General features: G+C 38.2%; 1 protein-coding gene across 1 annotated transcript in view; it reads right to left on the reverse strand.

Moving 5' to 3' along the window:
* Nucleotides 1–23,153, reverse strand: part of PRSS56 (serine protease 56) — a 2,212,799-nt gene that overhangs the window by 361,550 nt on the left and 1,828,096 nt on the right. The gene's annotated exons all lie outside the window — the stretch shown is intronic.

Genomic DNA, 23,153 nt, shown 5'->3' on the forward strand with positions numbered 1-23,153 from the left:
TAATTACACTGTATGTGACAGTTAAGCAGAGTGCACCCCTTTGGACTGTATGTGTTATATTTTATTTTTGAAGTAGTAGACAAAAGATTCTTAGAAAAGATGGATAGAAGAAGATCACAGAGTTTTATTGTTAGACTCTAAGAATAAACTACTAATGAGAGACAGGAACTGCTGCTCAGAAGTTTATATATAGATATATATAAGGGCTAATGTAATAACTAAAGGAATTTCTAAAAAGGAGTAGATTTGTCTGAAACAAAACATTAAAAATGAGATCTAATTTAGGTAAAACCAAAGCACATCTGCAAGCTGAACTGAGAAGTAGAAAATGTCAGCTTGTTTGGTATTGTTTCCCTCTAGCCCTCAGTTAATTATATTCTATCTACCTTATGCTCCGGGAAGGCTGTGTCAACCATTTACCTCTCATTCTGTCAAGTTAAAAATATTAGCCAGAAGATGATCTGGCAGCCTGAAGTTATTACTAGGACTTATTTGGTTGTAGTCTCGATGACAAAATAGCCTTTTGTGGATGCATGTACTGAGAAGACTCTCTGTGGCTATAACAGACATTTTCACTGAAAGAGGTGTATTATGAACCTGTATGGAAAAAAACTTACAAGTCTCCCTGGCATTAAGGCATCATGGGAGATATGCAAATTGCCAATTAAGGACAGCATAGTGACTTTTGAATAGGTTCATAGGTTGGTACTAGGCTATCGGCCCTAGGGCCTATACAAGCCTAGCCATAACAATTCCCTGGCTATTTCTTCCCACAGTATTTACTTCCTTGGACCCCTGTCTAGCAGAGCAACTGACGTGATCCCTGGGGTAAATTTCCTATCTCCCATCCAGTCATCAAGGTTCCTTTTGAAGAGGGCCAAAGAGGTGCTCTGATTGACATGTATGGGCAATTTATTCCATAGTCTGGGGAGTCTCTGGGTCAGGAACCTATCCCTCCAGCATGTTTTGTTCATTGTGATGACAAGGTTTAGATCCCTGGAACATGTATCTCTGACGGATTGGGATTTCTTTAAGTGTAGCATGTCCAACAGCTCTGTGTTTGACATGGCCTTGTATGTTAAGCAGAGATCGTCTCTGAGTAGACGATATGTGACAGAGTATAGGTGGAGTTTTTTTAGATGGTCAGCATAAGGCATCTGCTTTAGGCCTGTGATTCTTTAAGTGAGGTATTTCTGCGGCCTTTCCAGTTGTTGCAGATGTCCTGAGAGGTGCATACCAAATGGGGCGTTGTATTTTATAATGGGTCTAATGAGGGATGAGTGCCTCCTTTTTTCTGGATGAAAAGCCCTTAGTGATGAGGTGTGCCACATAGAAGGATTTCCTGACTGTTGTGGCGATGTGATTATCGACGGTGAGACCACTGTCCACCTGTCTCCCTAAGTCTTTTATCACAGTTTTGGTGTTTAGTGTACTGCCACCTATGTGGTAATTCATGGGTACATGTTTTTTCCTAATGGAGATAACTATACATTTCTTGGCAGTGAACTTGAGCCCATGGCTATGGCATCAAGCATCTGTTTCTGTAAGGCCCTTTTGTAGAATATAAACATCATTTGGGGATTCAATATTGGCTCCCAGTTTGCAGTCATCTGCAAAATTTGTTAGCCAGAGTTGTTTAGTGTTGGCCAGTACTTCAGAGAAGTAGATGCCAAACAACAGCGGTCCCAGGACTGAACCCTGAGGTACTCTACTTGTCACTTATCTGGAGCTGAATTTGGAGTCGGCTACTTTTACAGTGTGGGTTCTGTTAGTAAGCCAGTTGGCACCCCATCGAGTGATGTAGGGATTAATGCCCAGCTTAGTAAGTTTATCTATGATTCCAGAGTGGGGGATGGTGTTGAAGGCCTTGGAGAGGTCCAGATAGGCTGTGTGGACCACCTTACCCTTGTCCACGGCTCTGGAGACTGATTCAAAGAAGTCAATCAGGTTCAGGAGACAAGATCGGCCCTTCACGAACCCAAACTGCGTGGGGTCCAGTGTTTGAAGGTTGCCAATGTCTTTGTTTGTAAGTTCCATGATAACACGTTCCATGGCCTTGCAGATCAGGTTTGTCAGACTGATGGGGCAGTAGTTCCTGGGAACCAAGGTTGATCCCCCCTTGTGGAGTGGGATAACTGTAGCTGTGCACCACTCAGTGGGCATGAAGCCTGAGGTGAGGCTATGATTAAACATGATACTTAAGTGAGGTGCAGTTCATTTTGTAGTTCATGTAGTACACAGCCTGGGATGTTGTCTGGTCCCATGGATGCTGTATTCTTAGCTTTGGAGAGTGCATTTTTTACCTGTGTGGCCATTATTATGGGAATTTGGCAATTTTTCAGTATTGAGATGGGCCCTTTAGGGGGTAAGAGGGTTGAAGTTTGCACTGAATCGATCTGCCAGCATAGTGGCATTATCCTTTAGATCAGTATATTTAATGCCATTCTGTTTTAGCTCAGAGCAGATCTGAGCATTGCCATTTAGATTCTTGACATTGCTGTAGAATGCCTTGTGGTTGTCTTTGGAATCTTTGGCAATTTTATTTTCGTAACTAGCCTTGGAGGATTTTATGAGGGATCTCAGCTTCTTACTGAGGCTGGTAAGGGATATTTTTGCATCCTGGGATTTTCCTCTTTTCTGCAACAGCTTCTTCCTTTTGTTGTAAAGTTTGTTTATGGCAAGGGACCACCAGATTGGCTTCCTTTTTTTGGAGGAGAGCGTCTTGGTTCTATTGTGGATGGTATGATTCATGCACAAGTGGATGTGCCCGTACAGTGCCTTAGTGTAGGATTCAGCAGTCAAACTTTCAGTTCCCATCTGCATGGGTGTCATGAAGTTTGTCACTTCTGACTTGAATAGCATGAAGTTGGCTTTGGAGAAGTTTTTTATGGAGGTTTCTTTACTGGGGGGTGGGGGTGGGATGTGGATGTCAAGCGTGATTAGCTTATGGTCAGACCTGATCAACGAAGGGGTGACCATAGTTGTGGAGCATCGATTTCCCATGTTGGTAATGACCAGGTCATGGATATTGAAGCCCCTGTTGGGACTAAGGATTAGTTAATCCAGGGCGCTGGAATTTATGAATTTCAAGAACCGTTGGGCAAAGGTGTTGGCACATGAGTAGTTTACCCAGTTAATGGCAGGGTGGTTGAAATCACCTAGTATTATGTTCTTTGGTTGTATCTTAATATTTTCCAGTATGTTTAGAAAGGTGTAGTGAGAATCTTGGGGCATGGTGGGGGATCTGTAGCAAGCTACAATTTGGATTTCAGTCTTACCTAGTGTTAGTTGCACCTGGAGAATTTCAGATGCATTGTGCTGGGCAACTAGCCTGGTGTTGTGAATCCCCCACCTTTAGTGTTTTGGTCCTGGTTTGGTGGCCGAAAAGTGTGGTAAGAGTTGTAGCCTGGTATTGCAGGGGTGCTCTCTGGAGCCTTGAACCAGGTCTCAGTTACTGCACAGATATCGATGTTCTCCATTTTTAGGAGTGTCTCGAGAGAGTGCATTTTGAGGTTTAGACTTCTAGTACTGAGTAGCATTACCTTCAGACTTTACATGCCTGTACCTGTTACAGTGGTGGTTATGTCCTTTCAACTTTGCCTAAAAAAGGCACTATAGGGGTGGCAAGAGCCTTAGCCAGTAACCTGAAACCCATGGGCGATTGGTACAGACCATCTCTGGCAAAGCATTGTGGTCTGTCAATCATGTTGTCCCAGGCAAACAGATACTGGATCCCTTTTGAATGACACCAGAAGCTTAGCCAATTGTTGAAATGTTCTTAAACACCACTACTACAGCTACTCAGGGCTAGGGTCATACCTGCTTGGGCCACATAATCTGAGAGCTCTTCCATGTCTCTTTTAAAGTAGTCCAGGGAGGTACATCTCAAGTCATTCACTCCAACATGGACAATGACAGAGTCATATTTGTACTTGTTGTGGAGTGACTTGAGTGCATGCATTATGTGGTGGATCCTGGCACCTGACAGGCAGCTGACTGCAATGTTCTCCTTGTTCAGCCTGGTGAGTGGGACATCAGTGTGCCTGACTATAGAGTCACCTATGACTAAAGTGTTGGGTACATTGTCTTGCCTTAGGGGCTGTTGTTGGGTGGCACACTGGTGTTGTGAGCTATGTGACACTTTGGTCGTGATTGGTGTTTGTTTGCTTTTCAGCTTCGGAGGTCCTTGTTGCTTGGATAGGTTATTGTTAAGGGCCTCCACATATGTGGGTTTAGTGTTCGTATGTGTGGATGGTGGTGTGGTTTAGACGGGCTATTTGTTGCTTAAGGTGTAGTGCGGGTGTTAACCTTTTCCTCTTGACTGTCTAGCACAGTCTTGGGTAGAGAGAGCTTTGCTTCCAGTTTGACTATGTAAGTACATCTCTCGCAGGTTGTAGTGTTGGGTGGTAGGAGGAGAGGGTTGTCTGTGTACATGAGGCAATTGCTGCATTGCCCCAGTATGCCCAGATTCACCAGGTGGACAGGAGAAATCACCAGAAGCTGACCCTTGGACATGCCTGGTTTGGTACTTATTTTTGTAAAGTACAAGAGCTGTTTTCCCTTACTTTAGGAAGGTACTTTGCAATTATAGGCTGTTTAGTGCCTATGATTAATTTCTCCTTATTAAGAAGGAGAGTTGAGTGCTTGTATCAGTTTAATACTTCCTAGTGCTTTCCAGCAGGTTATAAAGCAAGTGCTAGTCACAGGGATGCTTAAATGTCAGATGAAAAAAAATGGTTTATCCTAAACACTGCAGTGTGCACTAGAGGTTTTAGATGTGAAAGTAGGTAACTTAAGTTTTACCTGTCTAAAAAGTTAAGTTTTAGCGGAGAGTCACTATTTTTAAAACAGCAAGATAGATTGAAGGGGGTGGTCACTTTTGTATTCTGGTACTATGGAATACAGTAGGACGATCAATAAAAATAGTTGAAGGGGAGTGATTTCACACAATGATAATTTTGTGCTTACTCACACAAGCCAGTAAAAGCAGAGGGAAAATAAGATATATGGTCAAATTAGCATAAGGGAAGGCAACTAGAAAGACAGTGGTGTTTAAGAACATTACAGTAACCGAGTGGGGGGTGGGGAAAACATTTCTGCCTGACTCAGAAGAGACAGAGCTGTGGTTTCTTTTCAAGTTTTAATATGCAGTTAAAAGCAGAATACAAGTAAAACACAAGGTACATAAAACAAATCACAGTATTCAAAATAGAAAAAGGCAATAAAGTAATACAACAAATAAAAAGCAAACTAACCTTTCCCTCACAGCAAAGTGTAGCAGAGGCTGGGTGAACCCACATGATTTTATTAATGCATTAAGGCCAGTAAGATGGACATTACTATTTTCATATATAAACAGAGATGGAGTTTATTTCACTACAAAAACAAATAACAACAAAAAAAAACATAATTGAAACACTTTAATTATTTAAAAGTTATTTTGTATAGGGAGCAAATCCCCCTACACCCATGCATTACTAAATATACAATCTTAGAGATCACACAATACTGGAATGAAGAGAAGTTTCATGACCCTCCTGCCTGAAGATCTCATTGTAAGCACCAAGAGGACATGACCAATACAGAAATATTTATTTATTGATTTATTCACTTTATCTTTGTTGACCTGTAAGTCCATCTGGGCGGCACCCTTTTTCAACTAAGGCCTGGGGAGAAAACCTCATGCATAATACTTTTAAAATGTATCTACACATATCAATTCCACATCAAATACATACAGCAACAGTATGTAATATGTGAAATGTACAAAAGTCATTTTAAAGTTAGAATTGTTTAATATTAAATATGATTTAGTACATTTGATTTTAATTCTTGCAAAAGAAAAAGAGGAAGAGAATACCATTTTACAGTTTTAATAAAACAGAGGAGGTAATAGGATATTTAGCAGGTATAAATGTAAAGATATGAGAAAGAACAATAACTTGGGAAATGATAGGTTTTAAGAGTGGAAAGAAGTGGTAAGAACAGTGAGTAGCAGAAAAGGTATGTTTGATGCTATCAACTGTCTAAATTTCTAAGACCAATATAAGTCAAAGGTACAGTTACCAATTTTACCAATTCAACATCACAAATGCAGATATACTAAGCCCTAAGTCAGCTATGCACCCTGAACATCTTGCCTTGGATGTTGTTGGTGGGGGGGGGGGCAAGGCTGACACAAGAGGTTGGTGAGTGCATGTGAATAAGAAAGAGAAGCAGGCAGACATTTGGATAAAGTAACAAATGGCCAGTGAAACAAAATAAGCTTTAAGCTTCATGGCTGAACCATGTAACTGTTGTGCAAGTGTCTGTATGGATCCTCCAGGAGAAACTGGTGTGTGACTGTCTACATGAACACAGCCAAGCTCTGTGCTAGTTCTACTTCTTGGTAGGTTGGACAGGTATGAGCCATGCATGGTAGAGGTGGCAGTTCATCATTGTCATACCCGACTATGAGAACTGTCTCTTCCAGGAGTTGGACTGGCATGTCCACGCCCATGGTCAGATGCACTGCTGCTACCTGAACAGGACTGATGTCTGATGGATGAGCAACCCAGGAACATGACCCCATGGCCTGTCATATCTGGCTGCAGACACCTCAACCACTGATGGAGCAGTGAAGTACTGCCACTATGGGAGCATGATTGGGCATGGCCACATCGGCTAAGAGCAGATGATGTGGTTGACCTACGCCCATGAGGATGCTGTTCCCCTCCAAACAGATGTTCCATCACAGACACCACCCATTCCAATGTGTCATTCATCCATGAGAATGTGCCTGTGCCTCCATGACAACCCTAAACATAAATAAAGTGGCACAAGAAGAGACACCTGGATCAGGTGGAGGATTTATAGTAGGCCTCCTTTATGCACACCTAACAACCCTCCTGCATGGCACCTCACCCACACTTTGGCTACAGCCAGAGTCAATGGGCAGTGAAGCCACAATAACCACACTTCCCTGATCATTTGTCTCACCCTCCACCTGTGAAATGGGTAGGTATAAGCCTACTGGCTGTGTCTGATGGAATTACAGGGGATGGCTGCATGTCAACCTCAATGTCAGATTCAACATCTGCACCCCTCAACTGTGCCTTTGTTTGGCCACCATCATCAACAGAGTCTGCTGATACTCTGCCATCAGGTGTAGTGTCCTACACTTCCACTGTCAGGATCACCAGTGATAATAAGTAACAAACACAGGAAAAAATTAATACCTATACTGCTGTAGTTCAGTATATGCTAATAAACTAACAGTGGTACCACTATTACAGACAGTACAGCAATACACACAGCAGTTTTGACACCCACATCACACACTAAATATAAGAATAATATTTCTTTGAACTGCTCATCAGTACTTAAATAAAAATGTTTGGCTTACCATTTGCAAATGATTGTAGGTTCCCTCTGCTGGATGGTCTTGGAAGAAGTTAAGCAAACTATAAGGACAACAGTACCAAAATTAACAGTAACACAACGGGTAAAACATTTTCCCTTTATCTATCCATTAACTATACTTTCAACAGGAACATGTATGACAAGTCCAACCTAAGCCCATGTAACATATCAGAATGTGTTGTTAACTGTAACAATCTACAAGGCCCCCAAACAATTTCTTGTTAAACAGGACTAACATATTGATGTAATATTTTACTCTTCAAGAGTATTTAACAGTTAAAATAGATAAGCCTACTTGGAAGCTCCTCCTGGGACATACCTGCTGTACCTGAAGCAGCAGCACCAATGTCAAGGACATGCTGTTCTACACTTTCCTTGGAGCTGTCTGGACCCTGACAGTGGACAGGAACTCTTCATTTGTTGTTAGTAATGGCTCTGTAGCAGGTCCCCCCCAGTACCTATCCGATCACAGGCCACTGCAGTTGCTCTCCTCTGTGCAGATGAGATCATGATAGTGGCCCTATGGCACAACTGATCATGTGTCCTGCTGTGGCTGCCTACTCCATTCACATCTGCAACTATCTGCTGCCAAATTTACATTCTGCCTGACATATGCCTACATCTCTCAATCCGAAAGGCACCATGTCACCTAAAAGCTTCCACAATTACCTAATTCTCAGGATCACTGAAGGGTGTTTTTTTGGGGGCTTGAGAAGCCTGGGTGAAATAATCCTAGGTGTCCCAAAACACAACAGAAGAATAATACACAATACGCAGTACACATAAGTATCACATAACTAAAAAAATCATGTTCCCAGATAAAACAGAAAAGGTAGAATTTCAGAATAACCCACTGGAGAAACATAAAACAGTCTAGATATTTAAAATATGAGCAACAGGAATTGTGTGGTTGTAACATATTACATCACACACAAGCAAGGCTGGATGTATAACAAGGAAAAGTAACAATAGCAACATATCCATGTTTGTGCCAAAACAGAAATGTAGCTTTGCTTCTCCACCCACAAAAGAACAGGCAAATGACACATTTTGCTAACAAACCATTAGTGAAATGCTAAAAGTGCTAACAAATTAACTGTTCCTGAAATGTGTATAGATTTAACACAGAACATTCCATTTTAAACTATTGCCAATCATGTTTCTGTGAAATGCCCTGGCAAACAATGCCATCAGTACACTTGTAAGGAATACATACAGATAACAGTAGCATTTGTTATTTTATATAGATATATATATATATATATATATATATATATATATATATAAATATGAAACAGATTTTTCTTAATGACATTTCAGCATATGCAATATATAGCTGAAAAATACAAGCATACCTTCTCCAGTTCAGTAGTCTTCTGTTCAGATGTATCCCAGAGTAATAGACTTTTTTGTGTTCTCCACATAAACAAGTCTCCTCATCTTCAGCTTCCCTAGCTACATCATTGCCTTTTTATGGTGTAGATTCTGGGCTGTTAGCATGGTGAAGATGCAAATGAGCACATGCAAATGAGGTTTGAACTCATTGGAATTACTGAATCCCAAATACTTGGCTCTGTTTAGTAGATATAAACAAAGTGCAGTCACTCCCTCAGTATTTTTTGCTAACAGATTGCAACTGTGAATGATTACTGGTAGGGAAAACGAAAACAACAGCAATGCAGACTGCCCTACCTCCAGTGGGTGTGTCAGGTTAGACTTACAAAGTGTATAAAAGTAATTTTATCAAGGGTGGAAATGTAAGTAAGCAGCACACAATTCACAGGTTCTGTTCAGTAACATCCTAGTTCTCCTTCATTTATTGACAACTGTATATTATTGCTATTTAAGATCATCATATATTTTAAGAACAATGATATAGAATGACTTACAGACTGCCTGTCTCTGATTACTGGTAAGATAAGATAAGAATGACAACAAACACAGAGGTAAGACAGATCTGCATTTTTGCAAGCAATAGTCATAAATGGTTGTGAGATCACTCAGTGCACTACATCTGAAATTAATACTTGTATAAATAACTATGTGATTTCCTAGTACCGTGATGATGTTGCAGTTGGTTGTAAGCAGAATGATTTCAGTTCCCTGCTGCAAAGCTGTTTGTGTGGCAAAAAATATGCACCATTATGTTTTGAATGTTCATTGTAGTGAGAGGTCAAATGCAGACATATGTAGAAATATTTCATATGTACATTTTATAGTGTTTATTTCATAGACTGATTTTCTTCATTTCAACTACTCTTCCCTTTTATTTATTATATTTTTGCCAGTGTTTATGCAGTGTGCAGCATAACGCAAACAACAGAAATGGAGAAACTGAATGTCAGGTTTGGCTGTGCTTATCTTGTTTGCACAATGCTTAGCAGTGAGCAAACCCAGACTACTGGCCCACACAGGAAGCAGAGAGAACACCTGCTGATAGGGTTCTATAAAAGTGCAAAGATTAAATACAATACATTGTTGCAATTTTTGCTTTCTATAGTGTAATGCTCTGGAAATCTTACAGCTGTGTAAGTATGATAATAAGAGAGTATTAACTGCAAAATAACCACTAAATACACACCAATGACAAAATAAAAAGCCAGGAGTGAGAAACAGCAAAACTTGTAAAACAAAATGAATAACCGCAAAATAACCACAAAATAATAAAGAGTTTGTCCTGTTTTTTACTACTGATTGTTATGATACCGAGGCAATCATTTAAAAGACTTGGAATATTTTCTACTTTAATCAGGAATATCTTAAAATGGTAGGAGAGGCTCCAAGGATTGTTTACAAAAAGGACAGATGTTTTAAAAATTTGTTAAAAATGAATGGTCAGATGTGGCCATTGTAACCAGTGTAAACATATACTTGAGGGCTCTTCATTTGATATTCAAGGGTATGGAATTGTAAGGTTGTCCCAAAGATATTGCTGTTCAAGCTCAGTTGTATCTGTAGAGCGATGTCAACAGTGTGACTGTTTCTATATTGGGAAAACTATTCAATCATTGAGGGAAAGAATATACCTTTGCAATATTAAAAAGAGGGATTAAGATAATGCCTAGTATAGCCACATTTGCTCTTCTAAAACTCACAAATTTTGTTTCTATATTGTTGATCATATTAGTACGTGAAGCAGACTGGGACCAAGTGATGACTTTTTAGAATATAATGAATTAAAATTGCAATTAAGGACTAATGCTAAAGTGTATCCAGGTTTAAATGACATGACTTTGATTGGAAATGTTTTGAGATTAAAGTAATCTTATTGTTTTATGTACACATATTAATGACAAACTTTTAAGTAGTTATTTATTAGGTAACATACTGTATGTTGCTATTTTAATGTTTTTAGAATAATGTTTTTTAGAAGGTGATTATATTACATTATATATCATTAAGTTTAATTATTATGGGGCTTGCTGGGTTAACTGATTAAGTGGTCATGTGATTTTTTAACTAATGATGTTCTGAAGAAATCCATACTGTCAGATGAAAGCGTTTAACCAGTGTTTTGCTTCAATAAAGTGGTGTTCTGTGTGGAACATCAGTAGTCCAAACCAACAGTGTCTATAGCTTAGCTGCCCTAAGTTTAAGGATTGGGGCCAGCATCCTTTTCTATTTCTTCTAGTACAAAGAGCACAAAGCTAGAGTCACCAAACTTAGTTTGGTGTCTCTACAGAGCATTCTTTTCTTCCCTTTCCTTAATCTCGTACATGTGTTTGTAAGTTCCCTTCCTCAGTTTATGTTCTGTCTTCCCTACATAGAAGGAGTTACACTTTATTACAAACAACAAGATAGCTCACCCTTTCACTACTGCAGTGCATATACTACAATGTCAGTATATCTCCTTATTGGAGATATACTGACATTGTGCACAGGCCCCGCATTTATATGTCCCAACTTTCAAACTTCCTTTGTTTTTCTAATTAAAATTCTTGTTACTTTCTAGAAGTTCCTTGCTTTTCTGCCATTTTCTTAACACACATTTTAGGGAGTCCTTGAACTGGTTATCAAGGTTAGAAAAACAATCAAACCTATTCCATTTCTTAAGAATTATCTCCATAATAAGTGGTGTGTCACTGTTGAAGTTTGTAACAAAAGCACTTTTAAAATTATCATCCATTTCCACCTTAGGGATCCCCTCTTGATCAACTATCTGTGTCTCACCCTTCCTAGTAATATCCTCCTTATCTAAAATACGGGCAAGTCTCCCTTTCTTCCCATTCCTAACTTGCTGTATAACTTTGTTGACTAGTTTAAAATGGTATTTTTTATCCAAAACATCTTTTGCAAGTTACCACATTCAATTAAAAAATCTTCTTCAAAAGTCATTCTAGAAATACGGATGAACTGTCCTTTAACCAGAATTTTCTTTTGTTTGTATGGGTGAGCAGTGCTAAAATATAAATAGGAATTGGAGAACGTCTCCTACTGATAAATCCTGGAAAATAATTTTTAATTTACTATATCCTTTTTTATGTGAACATCCAAACAGTTTACATCTTCTTTGAAAATACTGTGGGTGAATTTTAAAAACTGAGTAGTAGTCTTACTGTATTCTAAAAATTCCGTGGGTTCATCTTCCGGGCACACCCAGAAAATACAAATATCATCCAGGTAGCACTTGTATAAATTTCAATACTTGGAATAACAATAATTGAAAATATATTTATACTCCCAGACAGATAAACAATGTCAACAAAAGTAGGGGCACAACAAGCCCCCATACCCACTCCACTTTCCTGTCTAAAAAAATCCCCTTTGAAGTTTATCAGATTATATTTTAAAACCAAATTCATCAAGGTAACAAACAATTTAACCTAGTCACAAGTGAACCCACCCCTTTCATTTAAAGCTTCTTCAAACCATTGTAAATCAATGTCATGGGGTATAACCACGAAAAGGTCAACAATATCAATAGTAGCAAATGTTGACCCCTCCCTAAACAAACCAGGCTTGACAGATCCTAAGAAATCCCAGGAATCCTTCAAAATCCATTTCTCATTGCTCCATAACTTCTGAAGTATGAGGTCAAGCTCATCATAATTCTTCCTTTCATATTCCACACTGTGCATCAAATCATTAACACTGATACTGTTGTTGACATCATTCTGTTGCATTAATCTTACTATGTCCTTTTCATTTTGTCTAATGATAGCCCTCATAATTTCAAACCCACATGTAACAAAAATTTTAATCAACGCTTTGTGGAATTCTGACCCATCACACATTGTTAGGGTACTTATGAACCCTGAGTCCCTTAGAGACAATATTCCTGTTAATACACTCTTTAAAGTAACAACCATCTCAACTTAAACTTTTGTATTTAAACATAAGTTCATACAACTTATTGACATTGTTACTGTATGCACCAGTATCAGTGTTTTGTCCAAATAAATGGTTCTCAGAAGGAAAAGAAATACCATGAGGCAACCAACCTCCTAATTCTGAGGAAGAGTCCATATTGCCACCATAACTCCCCTTCCCAGACATGGAAAAATTAGTAGAGTCACCTTGTCTCGGTTGTCTCCATTCCTTCGTAACACCAAGTTCATTCCACTCATACCTGGCTCCACCTTTACCTCCTGTTCATGAAAATATTAGGAATATCCTCAAGACTAGAAGGAAAATGATTATTAAGTCTAAATGCTGTTAAACCACCTTTTTCAGTAACCATACTCGCTGAGGCTTCCATTCAGTCTCCTAGTTGTCCATTTTACATCACTTCCTGGTTACCAGGAATAGCATCCATAAAAATGCTTGCTCTCAGAGCCTGGCTCTGCTGAGTTAGAAATCCACCAATTGTGTGAGTTGGCACATCATTTTATGGAAAGTGGCAACTTCTACATCTCTCTCAAAGTTTCCCTGACTGGGAAACTACTCTGGCACATGACTACTTCCATAGTTCACACGTAACCAAAGAAAAAGAGAAAGAAAACCAGTGCCCACCAAGAAACATTGAAAAAGACTGCTGCAACCAAAAAAACAAGGCACTGCCAAGTACCAACAATAGAGAACTGTAGATTATCTAACCACAAAAACTTTATTATACAAAAGCTACTAACACTAAATGACTTAGAAGCATTGTCTTGAAATATGAAATATTTACCCTAGATCTAGATAAAAAATGCTGACACACACACACAAATGGCTTGCTAGAATTTTAGATGATAGTTTTTTTTTTTTTTTTTTTTGTCTTTAACTTGTTGGAGAAGAGGTGCTTTTCTTTATAGGGCAGCCACTGCCATCAGATGTCCTCACATTCCAGTTTCTCAACACTGGTTAAGTATTTAGTTGGCCTGCAAGCATGTGAAAAGTGTGTGTTCACAGCCTAATTATTGTAATTGTACTGGTTAGTGTTTAGTTTCAAAAATTTTGATCACATCAATTAGAAATGTATATCGACAGCCACTGTTAGGCTGCTGTAGTCATGGGATACTGTAACAGAAAGTGCAATTTCTTTTAACAGACCTGGTTAAAGACTGGATGTGAATCACTGTTCGTACACCGAGTTGCACCAACACCACATCCACAGAACCAACGGGTCAGGTGAGATATAGATGAGTTTTGCTAGATTGCTCGCCATCCTCTTTAGTTTTATACTGCTATAGTTTTAGATTACAGGGGAGAGAGCAGTACACAGGCATGCCGTACCATTTTGCTACTTGTGATGGGGGAGCAGTGAGTTTGGCTGTTTCTGGATTTCAGGTTCATAGCTGCTGCTCTTGTATGTTTAGAGAGATATACAGTACAGTTCTCTCAGGTTGCCTTTTTAGCAGATTCTTCTTTTCTCTTATTAAAACAGACCTAGTGTTCCATTCTTTCATCATCAGTCATGTTCATAAGGGAATTAAGGAGAAACTGATCAGAACCAAGCTTGGGGGAAATGTTTGATTTTGGTTCTTGTGCATACTTGCAAACATAATGCTGAAGGGAATAGTGGGGGTCTGGGGGAAATGCTTCATTTTGGTGTTTGACTGCTTGTGCATACTTGAAACTACTGAAAGAAATTAAGCTTTTGGCTTTTTGCTATGCATCCATTTTTCATAAAATTGTAGTTTTCTGGCAAATCACTGACAGTGCAGATCTTTGAAGACTGAAGGCAGAAAATAATGGCAGGCAACAGCCATTACATTTGATTTTGAGACTTCATCTTTCAGAAAATTCATGCTATGCTATGCAAAATCTGTTATTCTGTCCACAGTCTGTTTGGAAGGGTAGTATTTAAAAAGTGTCACTGTATTTCTGTGCCTTTGTTTTGTCCCCCATTATTTGTAACTTTGTCTAGATTTCTTGTTCTAATAGATTGAGAGTTGTAGCCATAATATCTACAGTCAAATAACTAAATAATTAATTCTATGGAGTTGTAGTTGTGCCTTCTGCTGATTTTAATTTCAGTTTATCCATTAGTGACTTTTGATGCAATGCATAATTTTGTATCTCATATCTCATAGACTATCATGGGGTGCTGGGTGGTGATTACTAGCATATCATAACATAATGAATAAGAAACTGGAATGTAATATTAGCTTAAGTATATTCATGGAAAATAATATTGAATTACATATTAAGTCATCAAAAGAACGTTTTTGCAAGTATAAAGTAAAGGATTTTAACCATCCAGGGTGCTTTGTAGCTGAAATTTTGGTACACTGATAGTAATTGTTCCATATTTTACCCATAGTATGTGTATGCTGTGGTTGCTAATAATATAATATTGCACTTTTGTTGCAATACTGTGTAATGTCAGTTTGTGTAATGTATTGTGTACTTTTACCCAGCGTAGGGCTTGCTGTCCTAGATGTATATTGCTAATAGTCCTAACTTAAGGTGCTTTGTCTTGTGAAATGTACATTTGTTATAAAGATATAAAGGGGAGCGTGAATTCAACTAGGATAAAAAATGGTACTTTTCCATGCTATAATTGTTGTTGCTGCACTTATATTGATAAAGATGTCAATTATTTTGATACACAAACTGGAAAAAGATTTGAATTTAAATGTGCTGCAACTTGTAATAGTACTAACTTGTATACTTGGCTACGTGCAAAAAATGTAACTGTTTCTATGTAGTTAAGTCTAATAGAAGACTTAAGGATAGAATAATTGAACATAATTCTGACATTAGACGGAAGATCTTGACAAATGCTCTAGCTAAGCATATAAATGAGACTAACGTAGAGCATGGTTTTATGTTTAAAGTTATTAAAAATATAACTAAGGACAATAGATGGGGTGATATAAACACTAAATTAGAATTGAGTGAATATAAATAGATACTCCTTCTATCTGTAGACAAATTACCTGGTTTACATCAAATTATATCATTGAAACCAATTTTAAAACAGAGACATAACTGTTTGCTTTAATTTTTATGTATTTGTTCCACTATATATTGGGACCTATGCAATATTTTAATATTTTTAAAAAAAGACTGTGATGTTTCTTTAACAGTATGTGATGAATTTTTATTGGCTGTGATCTAGTTAATGTCTATATAAATTGTCTTAAGTAGGTGCATTGAGTTAATACTGATGAAGGGTGTTTAACCTGAAAGCTTTATTCTTATGATTAAAATATTATGCTACTCAGTTTGTCTTTGTTTTATAAATGTACATTTGTTGGCAGACTGAGGGCTGCAGTAAGTCAGTAACCAATATAGTGACAGATGCTTTTAGTGTCAGGCTCAGACTTCATATGCTTCAGAATTATGTATTATACTGCAAAGTGTGTTATTGTACCAACTTCATAAAGGCAGTATTTATTAAACTAAAGTATCTCCTTCGCTTCTGGCCTCCACACACCCCACCCCTTACATTTTTGGCTTTATCACTAACTGCTGAGTTCTGACTGGTGTGCTAACAGATTAAGAGATATGTTGTCTGCATTTATTTTGTTCTTGAAAGCAATTCACCAGCTGATACACAGTGTAGTACTTGTTAGAAATAATTCATTTGATTGTTTTATATGTGTAATAATAGACTAGTACAAGTAAATCTTATTTTCATATAAGAGACTTGCATATTAGTTTTACACAAGTTCATAGTTTTATACAAGTTTGGATGTTAATAATATAAATAAAATAGTTTTGCTCCAGTTTATATTTTGTATTAGTTAATAAAGAAGGCTGAAGAACAGCTGGCCACAGTTAATTTTATTTTTATAAACAAAAATTGTATTTTAGTTTTGCAAAAGTTCAGATTTTAATATAAATAAAACACTTTTGTTCTTCTGCTTATTTTGTATTTCATGATCATGTTTTGTTGTCTGTTCATCAGTTTGCGTGTAAAAGCTGGTATCCCACAACTCCACTGGAGTGGGTAGGGTTACATAATTATGTATGCAAGTTTTATGTTAATCAGCATACAGATTTGTACTTATTTTTTATGGGCCTATGTCCAGATTTTTGATGTTTCCAAGTTCATAGATTCATAGGTTCATAGGTTCACATTTCCCCCAAAGAAACCTTCAGCAGTTTGTTCATGTTGGCCCAAGCACTTCACTAACATCTAATGAAACACTTCCCTCAGCAATCCATTTAGCTAAGAGGTCAAGAGGTATGCAAACCTAACTGCTGCTGCCATGGCTCAATTGCTTTCACTCTTCACGTTTGTATGCACACATACACACCAGTTTCCTCCCATATTCCAATCACATGTAGAAGGTGGACTGGACATTTTAAATTGCCTGTAGGTGAGAGTGTATGCATGAGTGACTGACACGAATGAACTCCTGTGGCAGAGCTAGCCACCCAGTGGTGTAAACCATGGCTCAAGATGATTGCCACTGTGGAAGTGACACCCCAACCCCATATGCAACATGGGAAAAGGGGTTGAGGATGGATGGATGGACACACACACACATCCACACACTTTTTATGTTTTTTTGCAACTGCCATTCAAATTCTCTTGCATTTCCTGGTAGAAATGTGCACCAAGGTGGATGATTACATCCACTTCCCAGCAACAGTCATGGATTACAGAACTAACACCCAACAATTCTGTGCTATAGCCAATTTCCCCTGCATCTTTGGTGTAATAGACTGCACCCACTTTCTATTTAAATCACCCACTGTAACTGTTGCAGAATTGTACATCAAAACAAAGGGGAGTCAGGTGGTGTGCTCAGTAGATCCCTTATAATTAATATCATGGTGACACACTCTGGTGATGTCTACAATGCTGCAATATGAAGGGAAAGTAGTCTGAAGGCTGCTTTCCAACATGGTGAAATACCTGAGAGACTACTAATCAATAAGGACAGGACCAGAGCTATGATGTAATCATAATCTACAAGTGTCAGCATTAAGCACGAGGGCAACATATGCCCTGGTGGTATGATTTGAGGCCAGTAACACTGTTATCTCATTTGGATGGCAAGGCTGGCCCATCTCCAGTAGCATTCCTCACCCTCTCATAGCAACCGTCTATAGGCTGCACTGAGGATCATGCCAGAGTAACATCACTGGATCTCATGTGACTGACCAAAGCATTGATCATGTTTGGAAGGTCTGTTCATACTTCATTTCTTCAGACAGTATTGCCTGTCCATCCAAGAAGACTGCAATCATGCTGGAGAAGAACCTTGATTATAATTTCATTCTCTCTGTGCGAGAAATTATCTTCCCTACTTCTGATTGACACAGAGAAGACAGTGTGATATGTAAATGTTATACTTTATATGGAGGCTGACATACTGATATGAATAAGCATATGTCAACTGACTATCTCACCTCTCATTTACAATAAAAAGCTGTGCTAAACAATCAGTTTCATTTGTATTACTGTTATGAGTAGATAATAAGAATAAATAAGAAAAAAATGTCTGAATATGTAACATATAAGAAGTAACAACATCATCACATGTACAATCCATTAAAAAGCTGCATAAGTCACATGTGGGATTTGAACCCATGGCAGTGGATATCATAACAAATAACATAAATAACATAACTAAATATAAATAAATAATAATATCAACTTGCAACCTTAAAACTCCAGAGGAAATTGCTAACATCATTAACATTTTTTTACCAAAACAATCCAATCACTAGCTAGCCAACTACCTCCCCACCAGTTCCTTTCAAAACTCCTCCACAACCACTACCCCACTTCCTTTCACCTTCCAACCTGTATCTACATCGACCATCCGATCTCTAATTAACAAACTAAAGCCCACTACCCTGGTAACTAATCTCCTCCCACCAGAATATTTACAAAAAGGGGCAGATGCCATTGCCACTATCCCCTCTCTCTGGAAGGTTTCCCATGTCATTCCCCTGCATAAAGGAGGGAATTCTTTAGACCTCTCAAACTTCTGACCAATAGCCATACTATCACCACTGGCCAAAATTATGGAAAAGTGTATCCACAACCAATTAATGCACTATCTCACCCAAAATAAACTACTGGCCAACTCTCAGCATGGTTTTATGCCATACCGCAGCACCACATCAGCCCTCCTATCCTTCTCTAACTCTATCAAGATCAACCGAAACAATAACAAACTTACCTCAGCTCTCTTTCTAGATCTCTCTAAGGCCTTTGATATGGTCAATCACCAACTGCTTCTCCATACCCTGAAGGAACTGTCACTGAATAATAGCTCTATTAAATGGTTCCAATCTTACTTGTCTGATGGACAACAAGCAGTTTTATGGCAGAATACCCTATCCACATGTCTACCCATTAATCTAAGATTCCCCAAGGCTCCATACTAGGACCACTACTCTTCTCAGTCTTTATCAATGACCTACCCACCATCACTCCCACGGCCATCTGCATCCAATACACGGGCGACTCTACTTTAATATGTACCGCCTCCTCCTCAACTGAGCTTATAACCCTAACCCAGAATACTTTCAGTGATGTAGAAAAATGGTTTTCAAACCGTGAGCTTCTATTAAACCCCAACAAAACTAAACTGCTCATCTTTCCCCCACCTGCAAATCCTCCTCACCATTCTTTACTATAAGTTCCAACAATGGCACAGTTATATCCCCAGATACTCACACAAAACTCCTGGGTGTCACAGTCCATAATGCCCTAAAATATTATATCTATATCAATAAAACCATCAGATCTGTCAACAAAAAAACTGGGTTCCCTATACAGGATCAAACCCTTCCTCACTCCTTTTACAAGAACCACTATCACTCAGTCCCACCTACTATCTACCCTCCTCTATGCCTCCCCCCTCTTCACTAACCTGAACCAAGCCACCCTTACAAAACTTGCTAGTTGTTACAGCCATATTGCTAGATTTGCTACAGGTGCTACCTCTAGGACCCACCATTATATCAACCTAACTCAACTAGGATGGCTGGAGTGGCCCAGTCTTCTCCGATACAATGAGCTTATAATAACCCACAAAATACTACATCAACCCGAAAAAACACCAGCACTAAATAAGATCATCAAACCATACAGCAACCTGAGGTCACTACACTCTTCTGACAAACTGCTGGTACAAACAACTAACAGCATAAATGTGGCTAGGTACTCTCTATTCACCAACTCAATAGGCAAAACTTGGAACATGCTACCTGCCAAACTTACTAACCATTTCTTCTTAATCCAGTTCAAAAAAAGCCTCAAACTACACTTCCAACAGCATTGGCAGTGTCCCTGCTTAAACCCCGACTAATCACCACCCACTGTTCTTGCAAACTCTCCCTAAGCATTTCAATCATATACTCTAATAAGTGCATGAATTCTTTAAGGGACTTAGCCCATAACTGCATGTATTACTGCCTGAAATTGAAGCCGCATGATTTTGATGTTGTCTACTATGTTTTATCTATGTTTGTAACCCTACTGAAAACTGCATATTATACTTATCTCTAAATGTTTCTATTGTTCCTAATGTATTTGTACTCTGCTTTCTGGAACTTTTCTCCTGGGGCTTCCGCTGAAAATGGGCATATATCCAGTCGGACTTTCCCAGTAAACAAATGTAAAATAAAACAAAATAAAATAAATAAATAATAAGGGATAACCACTCAACCAATGTGCCATAGTAATGGTGTTCCACAGTTACATGCATATCCAAACAGAATGCGCATGTGTACTTCAAGAATGTCAGATGCCTGTCATATACAACCACAGTCAGTGATACACATCATAACAAATGTTACTCGCATAATATGGTATGCAACATGCACAATGGGAGTTATATAGAAACAGTGCAGAAAAAGTCAGCATATTAAAATGAACTGTTATGCACTCATGGCAACATATCAACACAATAAACAGTGAACCATCCTCATGTTGTTTCTATCAGTCCGCATGCGCTAACAACTGCTACTATATTACTAAGCATCAGAAAGTATCTGTAAACTAGTCAGTAAACATACAACTTTTGGAAATTCACTTGGTTTCTATTAACACACCACAGATATTGCAGGTAAGTCAGAAATAACACTGCAGATATATTTTCTTTCCATCCATATCTATAGCTCACTGAGATGGGTTCTTTTTTATCCATATTTTAGTACTGCATATGGGGAAAATCTCCTTGTCAGTAGTGGTCTTTTACTCATCTCTGTGTGTATATTGTTGAATTCTATCCCGCTCCTTTTCATGACAGGCAGATTATAATGCAAACAATTTACCAAAAAAAAAGACTGATACCATGTATAAGTTGATTAATACAGATTAATGATAACAGAGGTATATGATAATAGCAATCTATTCCACCACAATGCCAGCAGGTGACTGGTTGCCTTTGAAGTTAGCTGTACATCAGCTCTACCTTAAAGTGGTATCAGTCTTTTACTCATCTCTGTGTGTATATTGTTGAATTCTATCCCGCTCCTTTTCATGACAGGCAGATTATAATGCAAACAATTTACCAAAAAAAAAGACTGATACCATGTATAAGTTGATTAATACAGATTAATGATAACAGAGGTATATGATAATAGCAATCTATTCCACCACAATGCCAGCAGGTGACTGGTTTCCTTTGAAGTTAGCTGTACATCAGCTCTACTTTAAAGTGAGTTTGAAGAGTGAAAAAACAAATGAACAGAGCAATTAGGACTGTCCACAGAGATTCATGTGATATAACAAAACTAAATAGGATATATTGCTGTGCAGCTAAATTAATATAGCAATAACCCACGCCTGGGTGTGGGTAATGCTGGATTTACCCATGGTTGGAGTGGTTTGGTCCCGAGGGCGAAGCCCGAGGGACCAAACAAAGCCAACCGTGGGTAAATCCAGCATTACCCACACCCAGAAGTGGGTTATTGCTATTATACAATGACATTATTTAAGAAAAGAAATAATTATTTTTCTTAAATAATGGCATTGTATAATGCCTCTTTACTGCCCTTCCGCAGCTGTCTGGTATTCTGCGGCAGTTCTGATGTACTGCGCATGCCTACGCAGTACATCAGAGCTGTGGGCAAAAGCAACGGAGAACGCAAGATCTCCGTTGCTTTTTTTTACTGTTTTGCTATGTTAAATGGGTTTAACATAGCGAGACAGCTTTAAAATAAGCAACGGCTTCTCTCTTATCAGGAAGCCATAGTTAAAACATTCATGTTCCAAGACTTTAAGCTCAAACAAGATTGGACTAACCTAAAAATGCACAAAGTACAAATGCATGCACACACTTACAAGCAAATAGTCAGCTAAATCCATCCCATCAAGAAATTGACCAACCCAGATTTCTTCAGTTAAAACAGAATGGAAATATAAATAAAGAAAAAATAGTGGATTATCCCATTCAAGAGTAAGTAACCACCCACACACCTACATCAAAGTTAAGATAGGAAACTTTTGAAATAAATAAATAAAATGTTACAACCCAGTTCTGTGTAGTATAAAAAATACAGTAGAAGTACAGAAAATACATAATGTGTACCCATTTACTCCTCACCATGCACCCACAGAACAGGAGTGAAACCGTTGACTTATTACAGTCTTACAATCTGTCATAAATAAAATGTTGCACTTACCTCTATTACCCAGCACCTATCTGACATATTTATGGTTCGCACAGTCTTCTGGCAGTAGTCTTCCTTTACAAAGATGACAATTTCAAAATAATCCCTTCAAAAATGTAGGAATATAGCCAGTATCCATATAACAACACATTGCTCAACAGGACTATTTCTCTTTTTACAAGAACAAAAAAAAAAAAAAAAAGAAACTCTCTTCCAGCTTTAAACTCTGACTGTGGGTTCTGAACTGAGCCAAAAATCCTGCTGAAGTTCAAAGCATGTCATATCTCCTACAGAGCCATACCCAACCTATAATGACTGCTGTGTTTATTTTCATAAATTGAAATTGCAATCCCTTAATTGTGAAGTATTGATAGCATGGGAATCTGTCAGACCTGAGAAAGGAATCTCTGTCTCCACCACCTTGTTAATGTGAATGAGGATATTTTCACCTCTTTTCATTGTCTCATTGAGATGAATGGGGAAGGTTTTACCTGCTTTCACACCTACTGTGATATTGTCTTTGCCACAGATGTTTTGTTTCAACAGAAGATTCAAGAGATTAATGAACTCCAACACTTAGCTAAGAATAAAGAGACCATGTTTATAGTAAATCTCTTAAAAACTCAAAGCACTTTGCCTTTCCTTACCACAAAGTGTAACACTTCATAAAAATCCTTATAATAGTTATACAATGTTAGTCAAAATGTAGTTAATTACATAATTCATAAGAATTGTTTACTATGTGTGAAGACAAAGTTTAAAGCCCTATACATGAACAATGGTGACACAGACTATTT

The sequence above is a fragment of the Protopterus annectens genome, chromosome 4.part1 (assembly GCF_019279795.1).
Source record: "Protopterus annectens isolate FY-2018-M chromosome 4.part1, PAN1.0, whole genome shotgun sequence".
Classification (NCBI taxonomy): domain Eukaryota; kingdom Metazoa; phylum Chordata; order Ceratodontiformes; family Protopteridae; genus Protopterus; species Protopterus annectens.